This window comes from Panicum virgatum, chromosome 2K (assembly GCF_016808335.1).
Source record: "Panicum virgatum strain AP13 chromosome 2K, P.virgatum_v5, whole genome shotgun sequence".
NCBI lineage: Eukaryota > Viridiplantae > Streptophyta > Magnoliopsida > Poales > Poaceae > Panicum > Panicum virgatum.
The window spans coordinates 39,605,154-39,613,036 of NC_053137.1; the positions used below are offsets into that span (position 1 = coordinate 39,605,154).

Below are 7,883 nucleotides of genomic sequence, written 5' to 3' on the forward strand. Positions count from 1 at the left end.
AGAGGTTGCAAGGTTGCATATGACAAGTTTCACCTGAAAGAGGTTGAGAATACTTGCTACGATGAAACTTCAAGGTATTATATTGAGTCCTCAAGGGACATGGAGTCCCTACATTCTGTAGCGACATCATCTGTGGACTACACTTCTGGAGGTGTACCTGCGCTTGCGGTGATTGGCCTCCCATTAGCTCATAAAGTGCAAGGGCTACTTGTTGATGTTGAGCGACTTACTCCAAATGCTCGTATTAAGTCAAGAGCGGCAGAATGCTTGACTGAACTGAAGGAATTCACTGAAGGGTTTAAACAAGATCAAGTGGATAAACTGTACGAGAAGCATGTGTTGTCCAAGATTAGTTCATGTGACTATCACGATGTCTCGTGGACATCAACGATCACAGAATAACTGAAGCTGATTTTGTTAATGCCTTCATGCCCAGGGGCGAGATGGTGTTGGTCATAATTCATGCACTATGTTCCACATGGAACATGCAACATCATGACCGAGTTTATCTAAAACAAGAATGTGTTAGGGATTTGGTTGATGGAAATACTACTAAACATTAGGACCTTCAGCTAAAAACATTAAAGCATGTAAAGCAGGTTGTTTTTTTCTGTTTTGTTATTTTAATAGGTTCATTGGATGGCATGATCATTTTCTTGTTCTTTTTTGTAGATATTTGCCCCTGTATACCATGCAAGTTACTTCTCTCTTGTTGTGGTGGATCTTGAAAAATGTTGTTTTAGTTGTCTGGACTCACTGCCTGGGGATAAAAAGAGCCCTGCAGAGGTTAAAGTGATTGCAAATATGCATAAATACTCGACTGAAAAGTTTGGCATCTCTGGTGTTTGTAAACGGATTGCTGCAACCATAGCAGATATCAAATGGGTTAAGTTTTAGTTCTTGTTTATTCAAAGATCTCGAATAGAAATGTTGTAAGCATATCTAGTCGCTTCTTTACCCATACGTTTAATTGACTTCTGCACTGCAGGAATGATGGTTTTGCGTCCTGCTTGTATGCTTTCTTATTTGATGGAATCAATTTTCGCAATCATGTCTTCACATCTATGAATTCAATTTTGCCGCAGCAGTGTCCACATGTACGTTTTTGTAAACTATATTATTAATCTTTCTCATTTTCGATTTGATTATGTTTATTTATCCATTTTTGCATACTATTGATGTGTAGGGCATGGCACAGGTCTCTGTAACTTATGATGCTAGGGCACTTGTGTTTTGTCTGCTTCTCGACAGGTCTCTGTCAGCCTAAGTGATCTACTAGGACTTGTCTTCGTTAGTACTACATGATGTCTTATGTGTTATAGCCTTTGCGGATATATACTTATGTATTCCGAGGTGTACTCTTTTTTTTCCTCCTTTGTTGTATTTGAAATGTTTTTCTGTGACTACATGACATACTATTCTATTATTTTTACAGACCAGCCCTATGATATATAAAGTGTCCCTCTTCTTGTCATTTACCAAATTTCGTAATTATATTAAAATATGTTCCTAGCAGATTATCATGGGAAAAAATATGTGTTGTATCTTTTATGGTTGTTACATATTTTTCCGTGGCAACTGTTTCTTTCTATGTCACTTGCACTTGAGTTCATATGGGGGTTCCTTTTCACTCCCCTCGTGTTTGCGTTGCTGAGGCAATAGAATAATTTTACATACTAACGCCATCTGCATCTTTGGAACCCTTCAGAATTTCGCTAAATAATTTTCCTATCAAGGATGCCTGCGTACAAGTTCCCTATCTCCTTGTTTGCACGTGTGTTTCATTACATGGATCCTAAGTAGAGACAATGGTACCACTATTTTTAATAATTTCCTATATCATAATATATAATATAGTAACAGAGGGTCACAAGCAATTCCGAACATTATGTGGCATATCAGCACATTGGCCTTCCACATCAATAATGTCCTTTTTGAGATGTCAGTTCTAGTTCATAGCAACATGGTTACGCATTACAAGTGTGGTTAGTTTTAGTGCATCCTCAAAGCCTTTGTAATTGGTGCTTCTTCATCTAATGGATCTACAATGGCCCGCTTCTTTGCAATGGATTTTTTTGCCGACATATTTAGTGCATGCAGCAAGGAAGGAATTCATGGATGTATTAGGTGGTCTGCCACCAGCACAAGCTCGGATTGGCAGCTCAGATGGTATGATGCTGTTATTGTCATGGCCTCTGCTTTCCACATCACCACTGACCTTGGAATTACTTCTATTGTCTTTTCTGATTCACCTTGGCCTAGAGCTCTCATGGCTGCTGAGAAAACTTCATTGCCCAGGGAGGATTTGATGTTTGTCAACTATAAAACCCTTTGCAACAGTAGTTTCTTTCTCATTTTATCTGTGTCTGCAAACAACGAACCTGACTTGCTTCTACAATCATTTCTAGAGAACTCCTTTGAAGCAACCTTTGTCCATCTGTTCATTATATTGCCAGGTGGAATCTCAGTCTGGTCTAGTGAAACGAGTACCTGTTTTCAACTTGATCATATCAGATATGGAACTCTCCAAAAATGTTACACATACATCATGTTTTAGGTGTATTTTAAAAATAGTTAATATGTCTTTTTTTAAACATTACCTTAAGAGCGTGCCGGCACAGCATCCCCATATGCTCAAATAGCCCACAGCTGCAATGAATTATGCTGCCAACATCGTAGTAAACTATGTATTGCTGACTATCCTCTTTATTAATGTCTATTGAGTGCTCTACAACGAATCTATTCTCATTGCTTCGATTTATTATAGCAAAATCCATTGATTTGTAGAGTAGGTAACAAAATCTCTCATACAAAGCCCGGGTGTAGATCATCTGTGCATGTCTTTCAATAGGTACACCCAACCGTAGCTTATTTGTTATCGGTTACAAACATACATGCTCGTTCAGTTTGAGATAAAAAAATGTTAACCAATGTTGCGATAGTGATGAAGACTTTCTGCATACCTGCTTTGTTATGTGAATTTGCTTGTCTTTGTCGTCTATTCTTGTTGACTGTAGTTCATTGAACTTGGCAGCAAACTGGTGCATTGGGGCTTCACGCTGTATCATTTGTTTTAGCATGTGGTTGGCGCTCTCGCTTCTTTGCGTGCTTGTCATTCCTGCGCAAAATACATCCACGGAATATGGCTTTGCCCACATCCGTCTATAATAGAAGAGTCTCTTCATGTACTCATTGTCTTGTAATTTGTATTTCTCCGTTAGGCTTGACCACTTTCATTCAAATTCATCCTTGCAGGTCTCATCCGTGATTAGCTTGTTGAATTCTTTCTTGAAGCCACTGTATTTCGAGTATACATTGCCTAGCTTTTGCTTTGCCTTTTTAAGGACATGTCATCTACACCAACAGTGACGTGTGTGCTTCAGAGTCGTGCGTATGGCTTTTGCCATGGCTGAAGATTGGTCTGTGATAACACAAAGAACATGACCAAATCTTAAATTAGAGAATGGATAACAAAGTATTTATGTTTTTCAACTACTCTAGCATGAGAATATATTGACATCTCAGTATCTTCTTCATTTTACAACACAAAGAAACAGTTTACAGATTATGTACCTGTTAATATTGTTCTCGGAGCTTTCCCGCCCATAATAGCTACAAATGTGCTAAAGGCCCACTCGAAATTCGATGCACATTCTGTAGTTAACAGAACTCCTCCAAATATCACTGATTGGAAATGATTATTAACTTCTATAAACAATCCAAAAGGTAGTTTATAAAGGTTTGTTCAGTATGTGGTGTCGAAAGTTATTGCATCTCCGAAATGTTCATAGTCCTGTTTATTTTCCCTGTGCACCATATCATAGACTCTAACCTGCCTTCTGAGTCCACTCTGAATTTGACTGACATATCTGGGTCTGCATCATTCATCTCCTGCAGAAGATCAAGTGTTTTGCCCAAATCATTTATCATATTTTCCTGTGACAACTTGGTACATACATCTGTTTCTTTCCTTAATGGTGCTGCTTGGGCACTATCTGCAACTCCAAGAATTGAACATACTCGTCCAATGCTGACATTGTTATTTCTCAGTTTCCTTATGAAGTCCTTTGTTATGGCATCTATTTGGTTGTGAGAATTCCACTGCTTATTTTCAGCATAATTGTCTGACAGATCGTGGTTATGGTCCTTAACAAATCTGCTAATGTACCAGCCATGATCTTGAGTTCGTAACAACCTTATCATTGTTGGGCATCCTCTGCGGCAAGTTTTTGTGGTTGCTGAAGTGTTTTGCCCCTGCATTTTACAACATAATTGTTATTTATTCCATAATCCATAGATGGTTTGTGGTATTTACCATGGCATTTCTTTTTTACCACCTGACATGAGCACACCAGGTCTTGTCTCATCCTGTAGTTGTTAGAATTTGTCCTGCTTCTTCCGTACCGAATGCCGAATCCGATCTCCCATGAGTATAGGTTGTAGTAATCCTTAGCCTCCTCACAGCTGTTAAAGGTTGTTCCTACAGCAGGTTCGAAAACTAGTTTGTTTGTGCTCGATTCTGCTGCTCGCAAAGCTTTGCTTACAGCACTTTCTTCCCAGGGTGCGATTCTTGCATGTGGTCCGCTAATGGCGTGGCTCCTACATACGTTACATTTATCAATGAGCTCATTTCTTTCCATTTTTCAATTATTAAGATATAAACGCGAAATTTCCTTACCTTTTCATGGAGGAACTTGATGTCACTAGGACGGGGTGTTCTGCAAATTGGTGCTCGCGTGAGCACGGATGAAGATCCCTGCTACATGTAATGCGATATTTCTTCCGATTCTCCCGCGGATCCTCCGTCCCGCATGATTTCAATATGCACTTTCTCGACCTGCCTCGATTAAATCTCATATAACTCGACGCAGTTTTCGCATATGTATATGTAGATTGATGGGATCTTCTCACCTTTTTTATTCGTCGATAGATTCTGCCGATTATCCAACAGCTTCCGCTTCTATCTTCTCCAGCCCGATTTTGCGATCAAGCCGTCGGATCCTGATTCCACAGTTCTTCCCCTTTTTCAATAGAGGTTCCTTGATGTTCTTTCTGCCTCTCCAAGCCATCGCACATTCTAGAACAAAGAAGTCGAGTCTACCACCGCGTTCCCATTGGGACGGAACTGTATGTCGGACTTTTTAAGCATCCGCTCAGGATTTCTTTTGGATTACCACCTCCCATTTCGATAACCAGTCATCGATGTCACACGAATCACAAGAATATTTGGGGCTGGACAGCTAACTCCGTGCTGCCGCACCACCACCAGTTCACTCCGGGAAACAAAGGGGTCGCCCCTGACGACCACGAGACCGATCATCATCGCAAGTTCATGAGCTGAGAAGATTGTCGCAGCAGAAAATGTGTGAAGTTCAATAAGATCGCTTTACTGAAAGAGTTGATTAATTACCATTTGTTTAATACTAGCCATATATGTTGTGCGTTGCTAGGGTCGATATTATTTGAATGTATTGTAGTGGTACAATGGCAGATAGATATGATTAAGTAAAAATGTGATCCGAACAATTGCCACCGCCTACTCCTGCACTGTTCTGTCTCACCTTGTTGCTCTGTGCACAACTATGTCATAGCTCCTTTGTAAGACCACCCAATATTATTTATAAGTTTTTTGTTAATATTTGATAAGGATCGGAGTACCATATAAACCTTAGTTTGGTATGGCATGAGCCGGATCTGACCATATATGAGATGTACACACAGCCGTGGTATGCCCTATGTCTTTAATGTCTTGACGACACAAAGTATATCTTATTTTATCGAAAAGTAGACTAATTTATTTGCATCACAGCTATGAAGTAAATTATTTTATAAGCTTAATTTGTTTTGCTCATAATTTATGCTTATTTTAACTCATGTAACTTAGCATTAATAATGCATATAATTCTAAATCTATCCCAATTTCTTATGCACTCTGTCTCTACCTGATCGACGGGCCGCTACCGGTCTGCTGCACAGCGCAGAGACACCTCCCCTCTCTTTCTCCGCTCTTTCTTCTGCTGAAGAAACAAAGCGGCAGCAGCTCCTTCTCCTCCCTGTTGTCATCGAACAGGTGCGTTGGTGATCTGGATTTGAGTACCAGCGCACGCACATCGGCCTACGTACACAAGAATCATGCACGGCAGGCACGGTTCAAGCATCTGGATTTGGATCCGGTCTGTTCTTTTTGCATCACGCGCCTGTTCGGGATTCGGTCAGTGTCATGCCCAACGGCGTCTTGAGCTTGGAGGATTCCCGACGGACACGTACGCCTTGTCCTGATGATATCCGGCTAGGAGCACAAGCTTCGGATCGCAACGGCATCAATGTCCGCACGAACAAGGAGATGGAGCGCGGTACGAGGTCAGGGGCGGAGCTAGGCATTCTTATTGTTGTCAGTTGACACCGATGTGCAAAGAGGCGATACCGGTGGCTCCGGTGGCTAGCTCCACCCTTGTACGAGGTGGAGTCGGGGGCATATAGGAAGAGGAGCGCGTTCAGACCCACATGTAGACGCTAGTTCCAGAGATCAGCTGGAATTGCCATTCTTGTTGCTACTGCATACTGCGTCACTTTTTTTTTTTTGAACGGAAACGGTGTAACCCTTTTTGAACGGAAACCTGAAGGTGGTTTGCATTATTACATACACAAATCAGTACAAGTACTGTAGCGGGTACACAAACTTGCACATGCCTGATACTGCCAGAGAGTTTAGGACGGGTGAAAAGCTGTAATTTGTGGCAACTGGCAAGTGAGCAGCGCTATAATACGCCATCAAGGCGTGCATGCACATTCAGGTTTTGTGCATAAACATGTCAGGACAGAGTTACCAGAAATCTTAAATAAGGCGTTGAAACATGAAGAGGTTTGTTTAGTTGTAATGATCTCATCATCAAATTGTCATGTAATCCCTGCAACTTTATGAAGTGCTGCAGAGAAATACAACTTACATCACAGAAAGATGTGCAGGCTCGCTCTGAAGATCCATCCAGTAGAATTAACAAAAAAAAAAACCTTCAGCTCCATGAATCCACAGAGTTGGGCTTGCTCCTCGAAGGTAACAACTAGATCACGTGCATGATATGAATCGGTGTTTTCGCGTCATACTCTCCTTGCAACCAGATAACAACACCTGACTGATAATGCAAAGTGTACCTCAGCTGATGGGAGTACCTTTACGTATTGGGTAAAGTCCATTTTTGAACATCGAACTATTGACTGCGTCCGGATTTGACAATGCAACTAATAAACCAAACATCCGCAGCCACCCAGGCCAGCTCTCAACACCATTCATAATTGGTCATCGGACGGTTTTGTTGAATGGTTTTGTGATGTGGATGCCACGTGATGATGGGCCCACTATCAGCCCTCCTCTCTCTTTCTTCTATCCTCTCCTCTCTCTCTCTCTTTCTTGCTCCTGCTGCTCCGCCGGGCAAGATTGAGCTCCACTGTGGGCCAACACTGCTGGGCCAGTGAGTTGCAGCTCCACCGCAAGGCAGCGCCACTGGTCGGCCCACCACCGCACCGGCTCCGGGCCAAATTCACCACTTTTTTGTTGCTCTCCCCACTCCTGCACTCCTCCAAGCACCTCACCCCAAGCTCCTCCTCGAGCTCCGTCTCCCACGCCCGGCCCGCACACGCCTCGCGCCTCGCCCCGCAGCGGAGTCACTCTGGCGAGATCCAGCTCCCCTTCAAAGCGCCCCGCGCGGGGCACGCCTAGGCCACCGCCACACCGGTTCTGGGTCCCTCATCTTCACCTCCAGCGCCAGCACATGCTCCAGCTCCACCACATCCCCACTCACCACCAACACACTCCCAGTGGCAACAACCGCTCCTCCGCCACCTCACCAAGCCGCTGTTGTCCTCCTGCTCTGTCACCACACCCG

At 42.6% G+C, this 7,883-nt stretch overlaps 2 long non-coding RNA genes across 4 annotated transcripts; both read right to left on the minus strand.

Moving 5' to 3' along the window:
- Positions 1-1,877: 1,877 nt before the first annotated feature.
- On the minus strand, positions 1,878-4,247 carry LOC120676088. 3 transcript variants are annotated; one of them, XR_005675657.1, is made up of 3 exons: positions 3,574-4,247; positions 2,601-3,421; positions 1,878-2,490 (listed from the first exon to the last, which is right to left on the minus strand). It is a non-coding gene; the product is annotated as an uncharacterized LOC120676088 (long non-coding RNA). The 3 variants fall into 3 exon arrangements; XR_005675659.1 differs by having other exon boundaries at positions 2,601-2,867; positions 2,964-4,247; XR_005675656.1 differs by having other exon boundaries at positions 2,601-4,247.
- A 95-nt stretch (positions 4,248-4,342) lies between these two features.
- LOC120676095 lies at positions 4,343-5,099 on the minus strand. Its single transcript, XR_005675663.1, has 3 exons — positions 4,912-5,099; positions 4,679-4,837; positions 4,343-4,599 (listed from the first exon to the last, which is right to left on the minus strand). It is a non-coding gene; the product is annotated as an uncharacterized LOC120676095 (long non-coding RNA).
- Positions 5,100-7,883: the final 2,784 nt, after the last annotated feature.